The sequence below is a fragment of the Suncus etruscus genome, chromosome 16 (genome assembly GCF_024139225.1).
Source record: "Suncus etruscus isolate mSunEtr1 chromosome 16, mSunEtr1.pri.cur, whole genome shotgun sequence".
NCBI classification, from domain to species: domain Eukaryota; kingdom Metazoa; phylum Chordata; class Mammalia; order Eulipotyphla; family Soricidae; genus Suncus; species Suncus etruscus.
The window spans coordinates 24,438,516-24,462,844 of NC_064863.1; the positions used below are offsets into that span (position 1 = coordinate 24,438,516).

The following is a 24,329-nucleotide window of genomic DNA, read 5'->3' on the forward strand; positions in this document are numbered from 1 at the left end:
AAGAAGAAAAATTTAAAAGATCCAAATTTGTTTTCTAGTTTGGAATTAATTATGATGGGGGTGCATTAGCAATACCAGTGAGGATGAATAAAATTTATCTAAACATTTCTTTGGAGTACATGTATATAAGTATATGTACTAAGAAAGAACAGAATTCTTTCATAGCTACTCAATTCAGTAAACTTACATAGAAATTAAAAATTATGTAAGTAAAAAAAATCTCTGAATCTGAGGCACATAACATGAAATACAATTAAGATTTTTGAATATTTATCAATACATTTTGAAATGATCATAATGGAGACGCTATAATAAGACATAATGATAGCATTTCTAAGTTAGACAAATCAATCGTCAGAGTTTTAATTTAGGAATAATCAACATACAATATTATAATTAAATCAAGGGACAAGATTAGATTAAAACAATGGTATAGTTGAAAACGAAGTACAGTATTAGTGATCAATTTTGGTGTTTCTACCAACCTCAGTTTTTTAATTGTCCATAGCAAACAACAAAATAATGTCAATACCTATACCATATTTCTTCTACCCCTGATTTCACATACTATCTGGCACTTAATTATAGTAACTGTATATAGTGATATCAGAATGTAATTTATATTTCCAAACTTTTATAATTTATAATTTATAGATTTTATAATAATTTATAATTTATAGATAATTCTGTTGAACATATTTTAATGGATGATTGGCCATGTGTATATTTTGTTAGGAAAATAAGCATCAGTATGTTCTCTGTTGTTTTGTTTGGACGGCCACTTCTATCAGTGATAAGACAGACTTGTGGCTCTTCTCACAAAAATCTTTCCTGGCAGGGTCCTCTTGCAAGGCACATATTCTTCCAGGCATGTGTACTATATCTATGACCCATTAGTGCAAATTTCTTAGATCCCTACTGCTAGTTGACACCACTTTATTATCCAAAACAAAGCATTCTACCAATTTTCTCTTTCCTTTTCTTTTATCCCTTTGATATGTAAATGTCTACCTGAATCTTACTAGAACCTCCCCCTGCCTGTTTACATTTGTAATGGTGAAATAAACAGGTTTTAATTTTGATTGGCACACAGGGAGCACTAGAGACAAGAGCAGTGCCTACTGTCTTGTGGGGATCGTCCAGAATAAAAACACTGGAGAAATGCTGCCTGCTTTGTAGCTATTCACTGTATACCTTCTTTGAACCCAGGCCTCCTCTGCCACCTCTGGCTGGTGAACTTTCATCTAACTCTTTCCCTCTCCCTGGAACCCCTGGGTGGAAGCGACAGGCCTCAGACACCAGGAGAAATAAAGGGGCTACTAGTTTCTTCTCTTCCTCTAGAAGAGTCCAAGGTGGGCGGCTGTTACAAGTTGGTATTCCTAAATTGACTTGAGGCCCCTCTTGGCAGCTGGGCTTCACAGGTGCCTTTCGAACCTTGCAGAACCAAGCCCTGACAGCCCTGAGTTTCAACAGCCTGCAATCCTGCAGCCCTGGAAGCCTTAGACCCCTAGGCTTCTGTCGGAGACCACAAGGCAAGAAGTCACTGACTCCATGATTCTCCCATGATTCTCCCCTGACTGTCTGGGTTTATTAATTCTTCGTGGCTACCTTTCTTCAGACACGGTCACCAGACATTGAAAATACACTGTGTAATATGGTTTTACACGCCACTCACCCATATTTCCTCTTCTTTCCCACTTCAGACTCATTCCAGTATTAAAATACAAAGTTTTAACTTTAAGCTTCTTTGTCCTGTTTCTTTATATAACACATACACGTGAGATCATTCAATATTTGTATCTATTGACTATTTAAACCAAATGAAATATGCTTGGACTTTCATATCTAGGCAACTAAAACATTCAGTTATGAAAGCTGACTTAAAATACTGTATAGGCCATTTTTTCCCTATAAAGTACAGCTATAACTGGTAAGAAGTATAAAAACAAACAAACAAAGAAGAGTATTTTAAACCAAATCAAAAATAAAGATAAAATATTTAAATAGCCTCTATATTTTGTGAATGACCACAGCAAAGAGTGACACAATTATTCAGAAAACTTCTAGATCTCGAATATAGTAAGATTCAAAAATCTGTGTTGATCATAGTGCCCAGGTCTGTAGTGCATTCTTGACTTACATGTCCAAAACAGCAATATTCCCCAAGCAGTATTTTAAGGTATCATTTAAATATCTGCTATTGATATAAGAGTCTTTTATATGTGAAAATTGGTTATAAGTTAAGAAGATATTATTAAATGTTATGAATTTATGATTTTCTATTTTTGTTGTTATTTTTTGGGGGGTACACCCAGCAGTGCTTAGAAGTTATTTCCTGCTCATCCTCAAAAATTACTCCTGGCAAAACTTGGAGAATCATATGGAATGCCAAGGATCAAACCCGGGTCATCTACATGCAAAGCAATTCCCTACCCACTGTCCTACAGCTGCAGCCCAATTATTTTTTTAAATATACTTTCAATACAAATATAGGAGTTTTTTTTTCTTTTGTGGAATCCAGTTAGTCATATTTTTGTGTATGCGTATGGTTTTGCTGTCCTAGCTATACAACTTTGGCTAAAGTGGGTCATAATTTTAAAATTTAAGAGTTCTATATTTTTTATTCTTTAAAATACTGTTGTCCATCTGAGTTATTCTTTTTGTGTGATGTATAAAAAGAGAATCCTGTATTAGTCACTGCTTTTTAATGTCCTGTCTCATTTTTCGCACTGCATCCAATTTGTTGAAACCAATTTACCACCAATATGGATACTTTTATGAGCATTCAAAACTTCACTTATCATGCACTTTCTGATAGTACTGCATTATTATGTGTAGTTTTAAGTACATTTAAACTTAGGAATTATATATTTATCATATTGGGGGGGGTTCTGAGGGGCCACACCTGGCAGCGTTCAGGGGTTATTTCTGGCTCCACTCTCAGAAATTGCTCCTGGCAGGCTCAGGGAACTATATGGGATGCCGGGGATTTGAACCAATGACCTTCTGCATGAAAGGCAAACAACTTACCTCCATCTACCTCTCTGGCCCCCATTTATCATATTTTAAGATTGCTTAGATTTTTATTCTTAGGATATCATAGTACATTATTTTGAAATAACTTGTAAAATTATTTTTTGTAGTAAAGTATTTATGTGGGACAACATTTACTTTGTTAAAAGTTTTAACATTCATATTTTATGCAATAAAATTTAAAATTGATTTATTGTGAAGCTAAATAAAATTTTAAAATTAATTTATTAATTTTACAAAGACTCATCTATGTATATTTAATATAACAGACGTTTTTGGAAAGGCAATACTGAAGATTGAAAACTCTCCTTGCATTTTTTTCAACTTAGGTCCAATTCTTAGCACCATGTGTTAAATCCTTAACAGAAGTGATCCAGGAGTAAAGAGCCAGGAGTTGGGCCTGATAATTACTCGGTGTGGCCAAGGAAACACAGAAACAAAAATTAAGTTCTGAAAAACCACCTGCTAAGGCCCAATGACAAGAAATCAAATCAAAACAACTTGTTGTGATTACTTTTTGCTTAACTATTTCTAGAAGCATTGTAGTATGACATTAACAGTTAAAAAATATAAAATAATCAATATAACCTTATAATGATTAAGTTTACTCTCTGTTTAAAACAGGAATGCAGCACCCACCCAAAGATTCCTGAAACAACAAAAAATAATTGGAGTGGTAGTACAGAAGATGAGAAACTTCCTTGCATTCATTTGATTTAAGTCTAAAGACAGAGAACTAAATTAAGTTCTTTTTTTTTTTCACTATGTCCTGACTTATCCATGCTCTTTCACTTTTCCTAGAACCCATAACATTTTTACAACAAAAAAAATGAAAGTAAACGAACAAAAAATCATCATGATCCAGAGATATGGCAGAAGGGGTAAGGTGTTGTTTCTGAAAACACAGTCTATCCTGGATAAGTACCTGGTGTTCCATTTGATCCTCCAACTACTTCCTCCAGTGGCTCCTTGAGCACAGAGCCAGGAGTAATCTCCAAGCACTCCCTGGTACTTTAAAATCACTCCTCATGCCCTCAAAAAAGAAGAAAAAAATGAAAATGATTTAGTCTCTCTATTAATTTAGGAACATTTTATATTTTTGTCAACTTTATTTGAAATAGAATCAGGGGTCTAAGTGATAGTGTAGAGATTAGAGAGCTTGACTTGCTTATAACTGGCCTAGATTTGATCTCCTATTCCCCAAAACCCCTTCAGGAATATCTTCTGAGCAAAGCATCAGGAACAAGCCCTGAGCACTACTGGTGTGACCCAAATTCCAGAATTGAAGAAAATACAATTTCCAGAATCAAATAAATACAATTATACAAACTAAGGCCAGAAGATGAAAGTATATTAAACTGTAAAATCTAGAAAAAAACTGAGATGTGAATAGAGATGGTTATGAATTACCATTATTCCTTATTCTATACCTAAAATATTGTGTTGCAGTATTTGCTCGCTTCATCAGCACATATAATAAGATTAGAACAATACACAGAAGGCCCCTGTGCAAGAATTTGGTTGTATTAAGATGCAAAAATTTTCTTTATTTCAGGGGATGATATTGGGATTCCCAAGAAATGAAGGTAACATGAAATGCACCTGAAATAATTGATCAATTAGCAACCACAGAGTTGACTAGTAGTTCAATTTTACAACTGTTGAGTCTAGTGGTGCTGCTTGAGGACTGATGCTTTTCTAGGGGTGTAAGGCTTTTAAGCAGTCTAAATATTGAGACTATCACCCCCAGAGACATAGAATTTTGTTGTTTGTGGGATTTATAAGTTTTCTGAATAATCACTTCTTTATTTGTTCTTAGCACTCACAAAAATATACAGGATATTTAAAAGTTTATTTTTGGTTTGATTTATCATTTTTGTTTTCAAACAGCTTACCAGTTATATTTGTTTTTCTGGGGAAATGTTCTATAGAACATTTCAAATCAGCTTATATAATTGTTTGAAAGAGTCAATAGAAAGGCAAATATTGAAAAATCTCACTCTTATATGATCAAGGCAGTTTAAAATTAATACCCCATTTTTTACTCAGTAAGACACATCTGACCATATATAAGGCACATATTTTTAGATGATCTCCTTCCCTGCACTCAGAATTCAGCTACTAGTGGCATTCACTACATAAGACACAATTATGGGGGGGGGAAGAGTGTCTTGTGGTAGGAAAATATGGTAAATTTGAATGTTGTTATAATTTGTTAGAATTGAACTGCAAACAGGTGAGAGTAGGGAATTTGGAAGAAAATGTAAATGAAAGTCTGGAGAATAGTATAACAGGTAGGTCATTTGCCTTGTATGTGAGTCTTGCTGAGAGTAATCATGAGTGAAGTCAGGAATAGCACCTAAACGAAAACAAAACAAACAAACAAATACACTAACTACTTAAATATGTAAGCATAGTCTAACAGTTATAGCAATTTTACTATAAAAGAAGTGGAAAGATCTAGTAGTAAAGTTAAATCATAAACTTTTAATATCTTCATTTATGTGGTAGAACGTTGGGTATATTTAAATTATAAAAAAACCTATATACAACTCTGATTTATGAAAATTCATAGTTTCACTAGTCATAAATGAATGAAATCATAAATTTATAATTGATGTTCTCTGTGAATTTAAATTCAAGTTCATTTGAGAACTCAAGTAGTTTGTGTCAGAAGAGCCAGATATGTAGTAGTAGGAAATAGTGTTTTGAAATTTTCAGCATGATCCATGTGTCAGAAACAAACAGGAAGATATAGTCAAAGTAATTTGAAACTTTGGAGTACAAGTGAGGTTGACAGACTCAGATTCACAGTATCACTGACTTAAATACTTATCAGTATTCAGCTGCTACAAACTTATTTAGCATTCTACAACAAGTTAAAAATATACCAACAATGGGGCATAGCAATAGCACAGGAATAGGGCATATATCCTGCATGTGAATGACTTGAGTTAGAATGTCAGCATTCCAAATGGCCCTCTGAGCCAGCCTAGAGTTACTTCTGAGTGGAGAGCCATAGGTAAATCCTTTATACAGCCTGGTGTGGCACCCAAAACAAAAACAAAACAAATTCCAATAGGATCATAGGATGGATCCTAAGTTAAGTAAATAAAATAAGAGTTTATTGTGTAATAATAAAAAGAGAAGAAATTTCAGATCAGAATTTATTTTTGTCATTGCATAATTTTATTAGGTGATTACCTTGTAAGTCCCTATACATAGTTTTATGAGGTATAGATGATACTGTGGGGTTGATCATAACAAGGTTGTATTCAGAGCAACCTCCTTATAATGATGAGATCTCTTTTGTAAGACTTTTTAAGGTTATCAATAACTATAAAGAGGTATAATTTCTATGTTATACCTGTGAATGGATTTATAATAATTGTCCATAACAATGGTGGGATTAGAGTCATTTCAAAAAAGATTTGCACTTAATGCTCTTACCAGAACCAAGTTTGAGGACTCCGTACTTCAACGTCAGTAATAAAAAAAAAGAGAGAGTTAGTGAAAGAAGTGCAGGTTTAGAAAGGTGCTCTAAACCTAAGATGTCAGTTTTGTCTCAAAACACCATCTTGTTCTCAGGCTGTAGTTAATGATCTATTTAGAGCTGGTGAGAAAATAAGTTAGCAGAAAAGTTTGGAACTGGGTCAGTGAAATGAAGGTGTCTCATAAGCATTAAGAATCTTTTCAAAGCTTAGTGCTGGATCTTCTCAAAGAGGCAGAAGCATCCTTGAACATGATAAAGTCAGGAAATTTGTCAGGGCTTCTTTTTAAGAGGGGGTCTTCACCTAGTCCATCTTTATCTGGACCCGCATCAATATTAAACACAACCAACTCTTAAGACTCGCAGACAAGACAATTGTCAAAGGGAAAGAAGAGATGATAGAAAATACATTTATAAGGAACAGGATGAATTCCTAATATTTATTCACTTACTGCCTCTTTTTAATTGTCTTGGAATCAACTGTGCAACTATAGTTATTATACTTGGTGGAATGACTGATACGTAAAGGTGAAATCTGACATCTGATGATTAACAAATCGACTTTCTTCCTTTTTTTCTCCCCTGTGGTCTTTAGAGACATACTATTATCCTACTTTTCTACTAATTAGGGACAGGCAAATATTTTAAGATTCTGTGATTGCATTTAATTTGGTTAAGGTTAGGCCAACTGTCAAATTGATACTGAAGCTTAATCAGAATCATTTAAATCTTTACATCTAACAGAATTTTAGTTTCTCTTGCATCAAAAGACCTACAGTCTGTTTTCTTCATTCTCCACAGAATAATTATAACCAATTTTATTATTTTTTATTTTACTTAACCATTTTGATTTAAAAGTCCTTAATAGTTGGATATCAGACAATGAATCAAGGAAAATTTCACCATCATTGTTGACCTCTTTCATTTGTATTTCCAAAGTGTAATCCAAACCCCACACTTTGCCCCCCAGTACAATAGGCCCATTTAAAATTTAGGTAGTTCAGAGTTTGGGGTCTCTTAATTGCATTGTCGTTTACTTTGCCTTGGATATTTAGTTATGTTTTTTCTTTATCTTTACCAATATACCTAGAACAATTGGCTCCAGGCTCCATCCTATTTTTCTCCTTAATTTTATATAAAAATGCAGAAATATAAGGTAAAACAAAATAATTTGTGTCCCATTTTTTCTACAAAAAGAAGGGGTCCCTCTTTAAAAGACAAAAAAGGGACAGCTGTTATTTGCATAGGCACAGCAAAAGTTGGGGAAAATAGAAATAATAAAAGCTTTTCCCTAAAAACCAGTGTCTCCCTACCCTGAAGCATATTGCTTTAAGACCAACTATATGCTCAGGGTATATACTAAGTTGTCGGAACCCAAAATCTTTCTTTGTGATCCCAGGAAAAGTTCTCTCCAATTACAGTTATTGCAGTCAGGCTTAAGTAATTAAAATATTGTTTTGCACAGATCCCATGTTGATGTCAGGGTGTTCCATAATATCTTCTGGTTATATCTCACTGTTGGAAGGCAAGGAAGGGACACAGCACTGAAAGCAAATTGATGCTGCTTCTAAGTTATCAGGTGTCATATGAAATCAACCTGAAACATAGGTACATTAAAATGGGGGAATCCTAGGTACATAAAAATGTTATTATTTAATAGGGACAGGAACTCCTAATATTTTTTATAATGGGAGGAATTCCACCCTAAATATTTGTCGTAATGACTTTAATTAGGCTTCACTCAAATAGATATTGGCTGCTCACCCTGAACCTTGGATCCCGTCGATAACCCACTTTTGATCATTGTATCTCAAACCCTGACCTTTTCTTCAAATCACTTTTTAATTTCAATCTTATTCTTTCTGTCTTAGATAATAAATCGTGTGATGGTTAGAATATCTTGAAATACCTGATGAGATAAGTCGAAAGTATTTTGTGGCACACAAACTTGAATATGATCACCTTGAAAGAGAAAATAATCACCTAATAATTAGATGAGTGAATGAAAGTTCTTTCAGATGTGATAGAGCAGTTGTCTGAATAGATTAAGCCTTTGACTTATTATCACAGCTAAATAAAACTTGCATAATTTAAATATATTTTCTCAAGAAATTCATAATTAAATTCATAATTAATTCATAATTAAAATTTATTTGGTAAAAGCTCTACCAATATCAGTACATTTTTTTACCTTACATATAGCATAATGTGTATAGATCTTATTCTAAAATTATTACAGGAACGAATTTATACAACTTAAAAATTTCTTTGCATGTATACATTTCATTTTTAATCTTACTTGGAAGACTAGAAAGAAGTTAAGAACTTTTATTTTGGTTTATTCTCTTGCATTTTATAGAATCACGCTGAATATTTCTGGAGGATAGGAAACCAGGGAACATGCTGGCTAGGCCCTGTGTTGTGAACCTACTTCTAGGGATTGAACTCAGGACCTCACCCATGACTTTTATCAGTTCTACCACTCAATTCCTTTCCAAACTCACACACTTATGAATTTTAGGCATTGCATTCAGTATTTAAAATATTGATTAATGGTGGTAGCTTAATACTAGAACCTATGTCTCATTATTTTCTAAAATGGATGGTGTCGAAATTGATGCTGAATAGGAGTTATCTTTGTCTAATTCTTACTTATAAAGCAAGAATAAAATACTTATTTCTACTTATTTTTTGCTTCAGTGAGCAGAAGATAATAATTATCTAGGGAAATCACTTAATTCAAGCATTTTTTTATATATCAGTTTTTGGAACCAGGAAATCAATAATAATAATTCATTGTTAATAAACTAATAATCTGCAGTAGTGTGCTCCCATTGCAAGACTAACATTAGTAAAGGAAAAATGATTAAAACCCTCATATTTTTCAGGTGGTCTAAACAATAAGAAATTAACAAAAGTACAAGTCATAAGACTCATGTATGAAGTTTAGGTTCAAGTGTGGATAGGAGTTAGCTTAATGACCAATAAGAGCTAGAACAATCTTGGATTATTCCTAAAGTGCCAAAAGAGATGTGAGGGCTCAAACCAAGTAGGCTGTGAGGTGAGCAAGTGTTTTACCATGGTAAAATTGCACTGGTCCAACAATGAAATTTTCAGGTAGAGCATTGATTTGTGTGTGTGTGTGTGTGTGTGTGTGTGTGTGTGTGTGTGTGTGTGTTCAGTCAAATTCTCACAATACTCACATTGATACAAACTCAGTGAATTCCAAGTCAGCTATATAAGGTGGATGGACATGAAATATTTATAACCTGAGTTATTCTAAAATATGTGGTTATGAACATCTGGAACAATTCAATTGTCATGAGAAGTCAACATAGGGTTAGGAACATAGAACATATTTTACCCTCTCACTTCAAAGAAAACTTTATTATAATTATATTCCTACATCTGAGACTTAATTGGAAAATTTTCTTCATTAGGGTGAATACTTCCTGAACCTCTTCTAGCTTGTTAACTATTGTAGGCAACAATGTGTTATAAATTAAAATGCTCCATACACCCCAAAATTCATTTAGGAAAGTAAAAAACTGCATTAACTACAGAATCTGAGCCTATTTGGAAATATCATGTGGAAGATATTTAGTTGAAGTGGTATTCATTTTGTTTAACATAACAGGATCATGAGGTACCAATACAGTTAGCTTAATATAGTTATTTTTATTAGTCAGTATTATTGTTTTGTGGACCATTCCTAGTGGAAGTTTGGGCCCATTATTTCTATTTCTGACAAGACTTGTCTCATGTCTTTGCAGGAATTAAATTTATAAGCTCAAACACTGGATATATGTTTTAACCCTTGAAACACATCTGTTACCTATACTTAAACTTAAGATAATTAATAAGCATAATTGTGAAGTAATTTTTAGAAGTATTTTATATGTATTATGTATTATTATATTATATATTATATAATTATATTTATTATATAATAATATACTTATTTTATAATATATTGGCTTTCTTAGGCTATATAGAACCATGCTCATGGTTTACTTCTGGCTCTGATCTCAAGGAACACTCCTGTTAGGGTTCAGGGTACACTAGCGATTGCTAAGGATCAAAGCCAGGTGGGCTGCACACAAAGCAAGCACCCTACCCACTATAACATCATTTTGTCTGTGAATTATATTTGAATCTTGAGGCTGAATAAAGGCTATTGTAGTTTTTCATATGGCTAGGCATCATTCAATCCACTGATGTTCCCTTTCTTCTCAAAGAACCAAAGAAGAACATTTAACATGATTTGATTTTTATTGAATTGTGTTTGCATACTAGACTATTCTTTTCTAAGCATGTTTTTAGCTATATTTTAAAGTGGAAATAGAATAGAGTATGCATGCTGTTAACATTGTTTTTAAAAGTTCTGAAAACATATCAAGCTCAGTAGATGGTCTCTCATTAGATATCACAATATTTGACCAAAAGTTTTGCATTAAATCCAATAACCATTCTTCAAAATCGACTGCAGAATCCATCTGAATATCAAGACAAAATTGCCTTCTGGGTATTAATTTAGTCCTCCATTTTCTGTACTAAGAATACATTCTATGATGTAGTAATATCTTGAAAAGCACTGTGATTAAAAATATACTTTTTTTCCTTTTTCCTATTTATTCTCAAACATTCATATATGAACTGAAGTACTCATAACTGTGCCCCATACATTGAGCTCTAAGATAATGGGGACAGTAAATTATTAAAAATACTTAATCAAAATTGAAGATGAAGTAAACCTTTGTTGATGCTACATAGCAGTTATAGGTTTGTGCTAAAAATGAAATCAGTTACTTGTGTTCAAAATTTATTGACCAGAAAAACTAATGATGTTCCAGATAACTACAAGAATCACATATAGGATTCTACTAAAATATTGCTATACGTGCAAATTTGATTATTTAGTAATAATAATCGTGTAGAGTAATGATATTAGTATAATTTCTTAAATAAAGTAACAGAAGGCAACAGAATAAAGAAAGCTTTGGAAGCAATAAAATTGCTGTGAATAGTTGTCTACTGCATTCAATTTTCTTTAATTACTTTACTAATGCATTTACTTCTAAGATTACACCATATTAATATTTTTGGTTGTTTGTTTGTTTTTGGCTCACACCCAGCAGTGCTCAGGGATTACTCCTGGCTCTGTGCTCAGAAATGACTCCTGGCAGGTTTAGGGGATCATATGGGATGTCGGGATTCGAATTAGATCTGCTGAGTGAAAGGCAAATGCCCTATCGCTGTGCTATCTCTCTAGCCCCATCATCTTAAATATTCTTAAAAAAAAAAGAAACGTTTTAAAAATATGTGCCAACACAAGAATAAAATTTAGAAGAATGTAATATTGACCTTCTCTTCTTGGCTGAAATTTTACGGGTTACTTGCATTTGAATGATAGACACTTTTTCAGTCATGTGAGTTATAAAAATGTAAACTAGAAATTCTAGCAATAAAATATTGTAAACAGAAATCCTAAGTACCATCATATATAAAATTAGTTTCTTTAAATCAATCTGATTTTCCAGATAAACTAATTGAAGAAAGAGAATAACATTAATATCCATAAGTGAATAAAGTAAAGACACAGAGCTTGCCATTGTGTCTGTGCCTCACACAGCACACAGGCTTTGGGTATTCTAGTCAAGCCATTGCTTCCCACATTCCAAGCCTATAAGGTGACCCTGTCTCCTTCTCTGAGAATGTCTCCGAAGAAAGTTCTTGGCCTAAGGCTTTTAACCATGATAAATGCATGCTTTCCAGATACAAATTTCTTCTCCCTTTCTAGCTTGCCTAGTGAGCTGAAGCCCACCCTTGATGGGGATTTTAATAGGTCTCTCTAGCCTGAAGGCAGTTTTCCCTTTTTTGTAGTCAATAGACTCTGAAATTTTTGAAAAGAAAACATAGCCTAAAACTCTTTTTAAAAGTGTGCTAACTTTTTGCTGAGAAGCCTTTGTATGGAGCAGAGATTAATTCATTTTTTATTATGTATTTCTACAGCATTCTCTTTAGTGACTTAATATTTTTCTTTAATTTTAGCACTTTTCCATCTGCTTTCAAACATGTTCTGTCTTAAAATAAGCCTTTACTATCAAATCAACATTGCTTTCTGGTAATGCTCTCTCTCTTTCTCTTTTGGCAAATGTCTTTTAAGAAAACATGGTTTACTGTTCTAATTCCCTATATACTAAAATTATATTTTAGCTCCTGAAATATTACTATTAAGTCTTGCCCCTTGCCTGAAGTGATTTTGTGATTTCATTAATGTCATCAGATTTTTTTTTTAATTTATAGGCTACACTCGGAGATGCTTGGGGCTTACTTCTGGCACTGTCCTCCTATCATTCCCAGTGGTGCTAAGGGGTCATTTCTGGGAACTAATATGGAAACTAACAAACCAAAGTGAAATTGAAAAGACTATACCATTGCTTAATATTACACATTTAGTAATAATGGATAAAATAGACTTGAGTGTCTAAAAGCTGTAGATAGTTTAATGGAGTAGATAATATTAAGAAACCACACATTTCTGAGAGAAACGAGAATCAAAAAATATAGACATAAAATAGACTTAGAAGAATTGGGAAACTAGATTTATATGTTTTGTTGGCAGAGGCAGAATAAAATATAAAAAAATGACACTAGAATAAAATTATATAGCAAGTAGGTTTAATCTCAATAATCTCATACAGTACTTTGAGCCCCACTAGGAATGATTCCTCAGTGAAAAGCCAAACTAACCCTTTAGCATCACTGGCTGTGGTTTTAAAACATCAACAATCATCCTGTTCCCTACATTGCATCTTCCAAATTTGTATCATTGCTACAATATACATTTATTAATTTTTTGGGGGGGTCACACACGGTGGTGCTCAGGCGTTACTCCTGGCTCTGTGCTCAGAAATCACCCCTGGCTCGAGGGACCAGATGGGGATTAAACCCGGATCCTTCCTAGGTTAGCAAGGTAGGCAATCACCCTACTATTGCGCTACTGCTCCAGCCCCAACAATACATGTTTATTGAATCCTATGGTTAGGCACCATAGTGGATGCTTAAATATCACAATGACTATTACATTCAGAAATTTTTATTATTCTTATAATAGAGAGTTAAAATTTTACAAAAAAGCTGGTAATTAATAATCCAAAATTGCATATTATGCAAATATATGAACAATTTTCAATAATGTGGTCAAATGCCATGGCTAGATCCTGAACTTTTAAGCAACAAAATTCAGTCACATAATTAGCCTCAGCAATTTATTGGTATTAAAAATATTTGAAGATATACTCTCAGATAAAGGAGATTTATTTTACTGAATTAGATAAGCAATTTCTAGTAATAATCACATTGTTCTTATGTTATTTTGTAGTAACAATATATTGGATATGTATTAAATTCTTGTGCATTTAAAAAAGATAGAGGGCCGGAGTGATAGCACGGCCGTAGGGTTTTTACCTTGCACGAGGGGCTGACACAGGACAGACTTCGGTTCGATCCCTGGAGTCCCATATGGCCTCCCAACCCAAGAATGATCTTTGAGTGCATAGCTAGGAGTAACCCCTGAGAATCACTCGATGTGGCTCCAACAACCACAATGATAGAACATTTTACATATCTTTATTTTTTCTCACAAGCAAATGTGAACACTATTTCTTTTCTACAGAGACAAAACCCTTATTTTTCAAATTTTTCAAAAATACATTATTCAAGTAATGTTTATACCTTAATATGAATCAATATATTCCCTTCTTCATATAATATTTTTATAAATATTACTCATTTAACTTTAATTTGCTTCCTGAAAATTATTCTGGTATAGTTAAAACATTTATGTCATTTACATACATTTTGTGTTAGAAATGTATATTTCTTTCTTAAGATATACAATGCACAGAACTCACAAATCACAGTACCTTTATTGTAGATGAATTGGATTTCAAATGCAGGAAATCCAGATTTGTAATACTATGTGATGTATAAGCTTGTAGCCCAGAGTTTAACAAATTAAGTAGTGTTTTTTAATCAACTTATTGCTCTGTGATGGAGCAAATAACAAGAATAATAATGATATTAAATTAAATATAAATTGATATAATGTAGGTTAAAACACATTATAAGTAATAATGCATTAAAATATGCTGTAAATTATTGAAAATAAACATGTGCCACATACTACTAGAATTAAAAACCAAAATTTATTTTGTAGGGAAAAAATAATGGTGAGTCTCTAAAAATAAATCAGGGATAAACCAGGTTACATAAAGCATAGCTGTATCTTTTTAATCCTGTAATAGGTAGCAAATATACTCTCTTGCCAGTACTCTGTTCACAACACAAGCATAGAAGTTGCTCACTCTGTGTTCCATGAATGCAATCTCTATGGTTATAGGAAGAGTGTTAGTGACAAGGGAGTACTGGTGTTTGAAGGAAGACTATAATCCAGAAAAGAATAATAGAGGCAAAGGTATGAGTGATGGCACAGATAGAAAAGCATGTCTCCTTTCGGAACAGATTATAAATTTTCTTGTATTATGCAGAACAATATGAAGGGAATCCTCAAAAGAGTAAGGTTATAAACAACCTTGTGTAGCAGCTATGTTGCCAAGAGCTGAATGTGAAAATTAATGAAAGAAAATATGAATGTTCACTACACCCACAAAACTGGTAAAGGTAGTAAAACTGCACTTATCTTGCTTAAGAGTTGAACCCTAACAGTGGCTCTGAATGTAGCTATTATTTTATATATTTATATTTTAAATAAAAATCAAAGTTGAATCTTGAATCCTAAATTGTTTAGGATTTTCATGCAAAATTCAGTGGCTGAATTTATGTTTGGATATCAGATATGTGGCTCTGTATCTAAGTTCTCTATTTTTTGTTTGCTTTTCTTATTTTGTAGGGACCTACACCCACCAGTGTTCAGGGCCACTTTTGGTTCTTTTCAAAGAATCATAGGTGGTATCAGGAATTGGACACTAGTTAGCAGTGTAGAAGAAAATTACCCTATCTGCTGCACTATATCTCCACCTTTCTTAGAGATTAATTTATTGTTTGTGTAAAATACACAGTAACTGACTTTTTGTCATAAGAGAATCCTGTTTTACAGATGTTTGAATCACAGATAACAAGTTTAATGGCTTCAAACAAAAATAGTTATTATCTATCTCAGTTAAGTGATTTACCAAATAGCTCTTTTATATCTGATTATATTGTATATGACACAATATTTAATATCTTTAAAAACATGGTTTGTATTTATATGTCCAAGAACAATTCTATTGTCTGTCTATTGTTCATGTTTGTCATTAGGTTATAAAGACTAGGTAGGAGAAGAAATAAACTTTATCTTCAATAACAAACAAAGTAGCATGCACTTAGGAGAAGTAAGGCAGATAAATATGTCAGGCAACAAGGAAATGAGAATTTATCTAGAAAAATTATAAATGAATACCAAACACCAAAGAGAAAAAGAAATCCTAAATTCATATTACTAAGTAAAATAAGCCTATATTAAAGGGGCTGCATATTGCGGTGTTATTAAATACTTCGGAAAACTCAAGCAATAAAAAAACAATTATTAGTTGCTGATAGAGTAGGCCTTCTTGAGTTATAACAGAAATTTTTAGGATAATAAAATTACTCTAAGACATAATGATAGATAGATTTATATTTTTATTTAAGTCCATAGAATGCACAATACCAAGGGTGAACCTCAATGAAAATTATGATCATAGGTCTTTATTACATATAAAGGTAGTTTTTAATGTATAATTGTCATAAGATCTAAGCAGGCAGACTATGCATGTGTGAGAATGGAGGTGTATGGAAAGCTCCCATATCTAAAATTGGAAATTGTACAATTTATCTAAAATTGATACTGACCATCTTTAGTTTTTAGTTTTTGTTTCAAATTATAAGAATACAGCTATCTGTTGGAACCAGAATCATCTAAATTCCTGATGTTTTATTGGGAGGAAATATCTATTGTGAAGATGAAGTATCCTTGTCTAGGCTGTTTTCCACAACACACTGTCACTAGCATTCTATAGTAGGCAAAAGCTATTATTTGAGCAACTGCCTTTGATTTCAGATAAAATAGTATGTACATATGACAACCAAACAATAATGACATGATTATTATAGTGGTTCAAAGAAGAATGTCTAAACACTTTCTATTTCTTGCCAGCTTATCTTTGTCATGGAGAGGTGTAAGATGTTGTTTTTTAATGTATTTGACAGTGGATTATAGTAGAATTAAACGGTAGTGAAAAACAAAGTTCTGTTAATGGTTCCGAATAATCTAAATGTAGAAATTATTCTAGTTCAATGGAGGGTAAAATTATAGGATGTTGAATTCTTTCCAACAAGATGAATTGGGAAGATGAGATATGGAAATTAAATGTAGACTACTGTACAGATTTGTACTGTAACATCAGAAAGAAAATTATGTAGGGATAAAAAAAGAAAAAGAAAGAATCCTAGAACATAGAAAGGGGATTCCAGTTCATTAACTACAAGGCTGTCAAAGAGCTCACAGATTTTGTGACAGCATAGTAAAGATAAATAGCTATAAAGACTCCTCCTGCTCAGTGATAAAATTCCTGTCTATTGAAAAGACTTTGCATTTGCGGATGAATGGTCTTTGCTGCATGAAGTTGAAACAATAGGACATTGGCTCATTTCATCAGCTTTGATTTTCCTTTAAAGAAAAACAAGTTAACTAATTCTATTATTTTATAATTTATAACAGGTGATTTAACTTTTGTGATGTATGGACTAAATGTTCCTGTTGACTAAGGCACTGTTATATGTTAAAATTTTACTAGGAATTTGTATTAAAACTCAATATTTATGTTCTTGTTGAATAATTTATATGCTCAACAAAATTTAACTTAATTTAACTTAACTTAATGGCTATGCACTTAGTATGAGTACTAAGCATTAATTTTTCAAATAAGAGATAAATATTTTTTGTTTAAAATGTTCTGTAGTTGAGGATTGAAATTTGACAAAACTATTAGAAAACTACATATGGAAAAATGTTTGGGATATATAGATTTTTCATAATAACCAATTTGACAATATTTAAAAAGAGATGCTCAGAGAAATTTTTATAGAAGAAAATATATTGTGGATTTTGAATATGTAAAAACAATTTAAGACATGAAATAAAGTCATAAATATGAGCAGATATGGATTTGAACTGTTAGAAGTTGAAGGAAATGACAGGGTAAAAGATATGCTATACATGAAATAAGAAATAAGTGTCATAAGCCTGTATAAACTTACCTGGCACATCAAATTATAGTAATATTAATGAAATTATATTTAATGAGTTATAAGGTTACAAAATATTACCCCTTAATTACTTAATCACAGATGTCATTTCCACTCACAAAATATATAGTCTAAGTTGCTTCCTTCTTATAGGTATAATCTTCTATTCTCATTGTAGACAGATTATTACCTTCTTTGAAGTAGTAACAACTCAATGTTGTAAAACTTCCATACCTGTAGAAGAAATTATATTGTTAAACTCTTTCCAACGCATATTATTATGTCTCTCTAATTTATCACCTTGTTTTATTATGATCAGTAATTCGCTTATTTATCTATTTGGGTGATTTTCAAAGAGCACTCACAGTTTCCTGTCTTGTTCTGCAGTTCTTGTCCAGTTGGGCCAAGGTTTTAACTTGAGAGTCCAAGCATTTAGTACTTTTTGGGTTCAGGGCATTATCTGGACAAGTGTGATGTTTTCCAGGGTTCTCCAGAGCCACACTTCTGGTGCTTTTAGGTCTCCATTGATTCACCCCAAATTTCCTAAGATCATGTTATTTGGGACTGGATCACATATGCATTTACACCTGTACTATTTCTAGTCCACATATATGGATTTCAAAATGTCATAAACCTTCCAAGAATTATCAGGAGTGAATTTTCATGTGGAAACATTAAGCCCTACATACTAAGTACCCAGGATTCTTAATTTCTTTTTATTTCTTCTCATCTTCTTTCTCTTTATCCATTATTTCCTTTCTTGTTATCATAATAATCACCCTCATCATCAGAATTATTATGAACTAGAATAAAATGATACAGTGTTTTACAGGTACCAGATGGGTTGTCCTGCTGCCAAATAGAATCACTTAGTATTCCAAAAAATACTAGCAATTCAATGCTGTTAACATTAAGTGAAATGATGGATTGTGGTAGGTATATAACAGAAACCAAATACTTTATGGCACAGCAATCATTAAACATGCCTATGCAATGGAAGCTTTGTAGACAGTTACAACATCATATTAATAAATTAAAGAGAATGTAGGGAAATAAGCATGTCTATTTATTACTTTCCCAGTTTTTTGTATAAAATGGGAGTAAATATTGAGTTAGAGATGATTAGAATCGTAACTATGTCAGTGAGTGAGGGATGTACAAAGTCTGTTCGAATACAGGTGGGGTAGGGAGGAAAGAGATGGTGACTTGGTGATGGGAAGGTTGCATAGTGAAGGGAGGTGTTCTTGTTATGACTGAAACCTAACTACGATCATGTTTGTAAAAACAGTGTTTAAATAAAGAAATTATAAAAAAAAGAGATGATTAGGAAAAACCTCACTGTAAGGAAATTTCATGATACAATTGACCAAAGCAGTTTTTAGCTGTTTCTTTTGAAAATATAAAAATCTTAGAAAAAAAAGTTTGTGCCAATTAGTAAAATCTCTCTAAATGGCATAGGATATATTCTATACTGAAAGTGAATATAATTCTGCATTATTGTGAAGGCTTCACTGTTCAGAGTCATAACTGATGTTTAAAAAGTCCATTAGGAAGCAGAGTTCAGATGCTGAATCATTTTGAGAGAACAAAAAGTATTCTAATTAGAATCTTCCTTAGGCAGAAATCTGGATGTGTGCCTTATTTACAACTACAAAGTTTGTTGCATAGAATAAAAGCTTCTTACGCACATTTATCACAAGAATATACTTAACTAGCACATGGCCATTTCCCATGGCTTGTTCATTCCAGGTAATAAAAACAGCATGGTCTTTCTGTTCTTTTGAATGAAAACAAAAACATAATTAGTCTAACATTTACAGAGTCCATATCTCAGTGAATGAATCAACTAATGGTCTACTTTTTTAGAAAAGAGAGAGAGAAAGAGAGAGAAGAGAAGAGAGAGAAAGCAATGCTCATATACTAATACACACACTCACACTGGGAAGGATGGTACAGCATAATTTTATAATGTTCAGATTTTAAATTTAAGCTTAGGAAAAGAGAATCTTTGAGCATTTGTTGATTCAATTTCACTATCTTCTGCTGCATAGCTATTATTTCTTTTTGCCCTATTTCAGCTGAACAAGCTGATCCAGAAATATTTAATGAGGCAAAATGTATTCTGCAGGCCACCCAAATTTGCAGCCAAAAAGCTTACTCTGCAATAGAGACAAGATCTGTCACCTTCTGGGCCCTGAAATGTACGGAAGGCCATAGATAATTTCTATAGGATTGACCCCTCAGGGAACTGAATAGATAAGTTTCTATTTTAGCAGTTCTAAAATTTTAAATATGGGGATATTCCCAATTCCTTTTTAATGTTTCATTACTTATATTGGGATATTGACTATTTCACCTGTAAAATAATGGTTGCTAAAACATTTAGTCACATATTTTAGAATAGAGTGAAGACAGGGAACTCACAGTTAAAATAATTTTTCAGTGTTTTCTGTTAGCAAAGGGAAAACATTTCATTATATTTTATAACTGCTTTAGTAGATTTGGTTAAACATAAACAGATTTTTGCTTTTACTTAAAATATAAGTACAATGAAAAAATTATATGCAGCATATTTTAGATATAAATTTTATTTCAGTTTTATTTTTCTAATGTTTTTTTTTTTGGGCCACACCCGTTTGACGCTCAGGGGTTACTCCTGGCTATGTGCTCAGAAGTCGCCCCTGGCTTGGGGGGACCATATGGGACGCCGGGGGATCGAACCGCGGTCCTTCCTTGGCTAGCGCTTGCAAAGCAGACACCTTACCTCCAGCGCCACCTACCCGGCCCCTCTAATGTTTTTTAAACATGCTAAATTTTATATTAATTAGAATATGTTCCTATAAAATTAAAAAATAATTTAATGGAAAAACAAAAACAGAAAATACACATCTCTAAAATGTGTTGACACATACACCAGTTAAATCCCCATCACCACATGTCCTCCTGAGACTCATAAGGCACACCATTACCTGTCCCTTCCCACTGGAACACCTTCTAATGTGGGTTATTTCTCGGGGTAGGGGGAAGCGAGGAGTTAAAACATACAGACAGAGAACACACAAGACACAGAGACAGGTGACGTAGAAGCCAGTAAGAGCTAGCTAGCTTCGGTCTATTGCAGAAGGACAGATCATTGTATATCAGACATGGCGGAGAAGCAAACAAAGGGATTGCCGAGTAAGCACTTCATTTGAGCAATTTCTCAACTTCTCTAGGCCTCTGATTACACAGATAACAACGTAAGTTCCCTCTTCACCCTCAGACTCCCTAAGACATCTGGCTACATAATTAACAATAGCTCTCTAACATAACTCCCCATGGCACCTGGTTCCATAGATAACAAAACTTGCATCCCCATATCTAAAATATGTTTGTCAAGTAAACATGTTTTTTCCCAAGGTTACTGGCACCAGTGTTCCTTTTGGTTTGTCAGACTGCCTAACTTATTGATGTAAAACATAACCATTAGGTTGACCTTAGTAAATGTAGGCTGCATCCTTGTTTAGGCATCTTGAGAGACTGTCAGGCCTCAGTTCCCTATAATTACCCAGAGGTCCTGGCAATTTCTGCTCCAGGGATCTGAGTTTTACCACATTATTTTGCTCTCAAACTGAACCATTGACATTTTAGATAAAAATAGCTGTGAAGGCCTTAAGTACCACCTGGAAAGCCCAAACAAGCCAAAAAATACTAATAACTAAAATAAAAAAATTGCAAGCATGTCATGATTTAATAAGATGCATATTGGTTACACATAAAATTTATGTTGTTTTATGTTTCTTCAGTCTAAGTTTCTAGTTACACAATATATATTTTGTACAAAATTTTCAGGCAGACTTTAAAAAAATTCTTTCATTTTGTATGGTATATGAGATTAGACAAGTATCTGACATTTCTAGACTACTACAAATACAAACAGAAACAAAAACTGAAACAACTATTCATGCTGTCTAAGTCAGCCACTGTCTTTCAACCTTTCTCCAAGTAATATTTACCTATACATGTGAATATGCAGTTACTTCATCTTATAAAACTTTAAAGAGTTCTCTAAAGTATTACTAAAAACAATTTAGGAACATTTTTTCAGTAGAGGGCTCTGAAAGTGCTCTCATTGTTGTCTTCAGTCAAATCAACTTTACAATAAACTTACTTTTCAAAAATATTCAGACCTGCATGTTGTCTACTCCACAAGTTTGTATGGGTAAAATTCACAAAGAAAATCTAAACTTCTATTACTTAGTATTTGAGTCATGGGCTTATTTTTCTGTGACATTAATATTTATAAATTCAAACAAAGTTTAAAAGTAATCCATATTTGCTCATTTATAGAAATATTGATATGATTTCCCCCATCTTTGCCATTGTTATGATGCACAAATAAAGACTGTTTAGAAAGATAATGATGGAGACAATACAATGAATGTGGCTAAGTGGGCTAGAGAGTAAATACTGAGGAAAACCAGCAAGAAAATGAAAGACAATTTTTGCATTGTTACTCAATTGGCAAAAAAGTTATTGAGAAAAGATACTGAATATAGAAATATCCTGTTTCTCCATAAACAGGATATATAGATGGATAAGTGGTGTTCAATGCTTTCATAGGACAAATATTATTCTGTTTTTCTTTAAACTTGCTTTCTTCATAATTTCTCTTTTATTATAATCATGCTGCAATAGTTCTGCTGCTGCTCCTAAATCACACGAAACTTATTTCTCATCTCAGATCTGCTATAGTTTTTATTGTTCTTCTCATCATTCAATTCCCTGCTCAAATATCATGATCTCAGGAGGGCCTAAACCAAGAACCAATATCCAAAACAAAATGCTATACCAACTCTGTCTACATCCTAACAATTCTTGTAGTCATCCAGTATTTTTGTTTTATTTTTATTTCACCAAGAGAAATTTTATGAGCACAAACTCCTATGTGTATTTAAACTTATCTCTGACTTTATTTTATGGAAAGTGTTTGTGGTTAATAAAATATAAAATTATTTGTAGCTAATCATCTTAAGCACTCACCCTGTTTTAACACCTAGAACACACACTCTGCTTTCCCTAATCTCTTTACCCTGTCTTCCCTAAACACAGAAGAACACACATGTTATAATCCCCTCTCATCACTTATCCAATTGGCTGACACAGAATCCCACTTACTCTCCCTTAATAGAAATATCCCTGTCCCATCTACAATAAACTGAATTACTCTCTCAAAGTGGTTGTTGGGTGTTTTGTTGAGTACTCGATTAGCCTGAGATCCAACCTCACCAGTCAACCAATGACTCTGACCTCACTGCTGACTTCTCCACATTGGGATCTGACCCTCCAACTTCGTTTATAATTTTTTTTTAAGATTTCAAAGAAACAGTACAGCATACAGAGCTCTTGTCTTGCATGTAACACACTGGTTGTTTAATCCCCTACATCACAAATGGTTCCCTGAATACCTCTAAGAGCACACATAGAATGCAGAGCCAAGATAAAGACACAAGTATTGCCAGTTATGACTCCAAACAAAACCAGAAACAAATTTATGTATGTGAGAGAAAAAGAGTGGGTGGGGAAAACAAGTACTAAGGATAGAGGCCTGACCTGCACATGGGAAACCTGGGTTTGATCCTTAGACTCACATATGGTCCCCAAAAACCACTAGGTGTAATCCCTGTACACATAGTCTGTATAAAGTCCTGAACACAGCTAGGTTTGGCCCTAAATTTAAAAATAAAGAAATATTTTTAAAAATATATATTAAATATGAAAATTAAAGATTAATGCAATACTTAATTTATGCTATTAAACAGATGGATTTTAAGAATGTCATAGATTAGAGAAATTGCAGATCACCAGAACTTATATATTGATATCCCATTTGAAAATGTTTGCAAATGTTTTTAAAAAAGTATAACATTTTTTAGCAATATTTTTATATTGAGCCTTAAATATACTAAACCATAGTTTCCGATAAAAATGGTGTAAATTGGGGCTACAATGCAAGGTTTTTGGGATAGCTGGAAGTCCATAGGCCACACAAGTTAAACAAAATGAGAAGGGACCATAGTCTGAAAAAGACTGAAAAACACTGTCCTACATAAAGCTCATGTAATTTGGGAGACAAGACACATATCTTCTTCCAATTTATCTATGTACATTAAAAGAGATAAGGACAAGAGCTCCTATAAAACACATGGAAAAACATAGTTTTTCAAATTGACACATTCTCTCATAAAAAGAATAGTACTTGAAAAGAATGGCAGATATATTATTTAGAATCACGAATGTATTCTATCTATAAAACACAATGCTAGACTTACTTTTTTCTTATTTTTAAGTTAAATATAATAAAGTTTATCAAATCATTGCCATTGTAATTCAGATATTTTTTCTCTATAAATTCCATTGAATTAAATTCCTATAAATAAATTTATAATCTATTTTAGCAATTAATAAAAGAAGACTCCTAGATTTCTTACAAATTTAGTCTCCAAATATTTGTATTTTCACAAAGTTCCAATGC

The 24,329-nt window shown here is 32.8% G+C and overlaps 1 pseudogene; it reads right to left on the minus strand.

Annotated features, from left to right (window-relative positions):
- LOC126032584 (serine palmitoyltransferase 1-like) overlaps positions 1–24,329 on the minus strand; it is a 52,164-nt pseudogene that overhangs the window by 19,702 nt on the left and 8,133 nt on the right.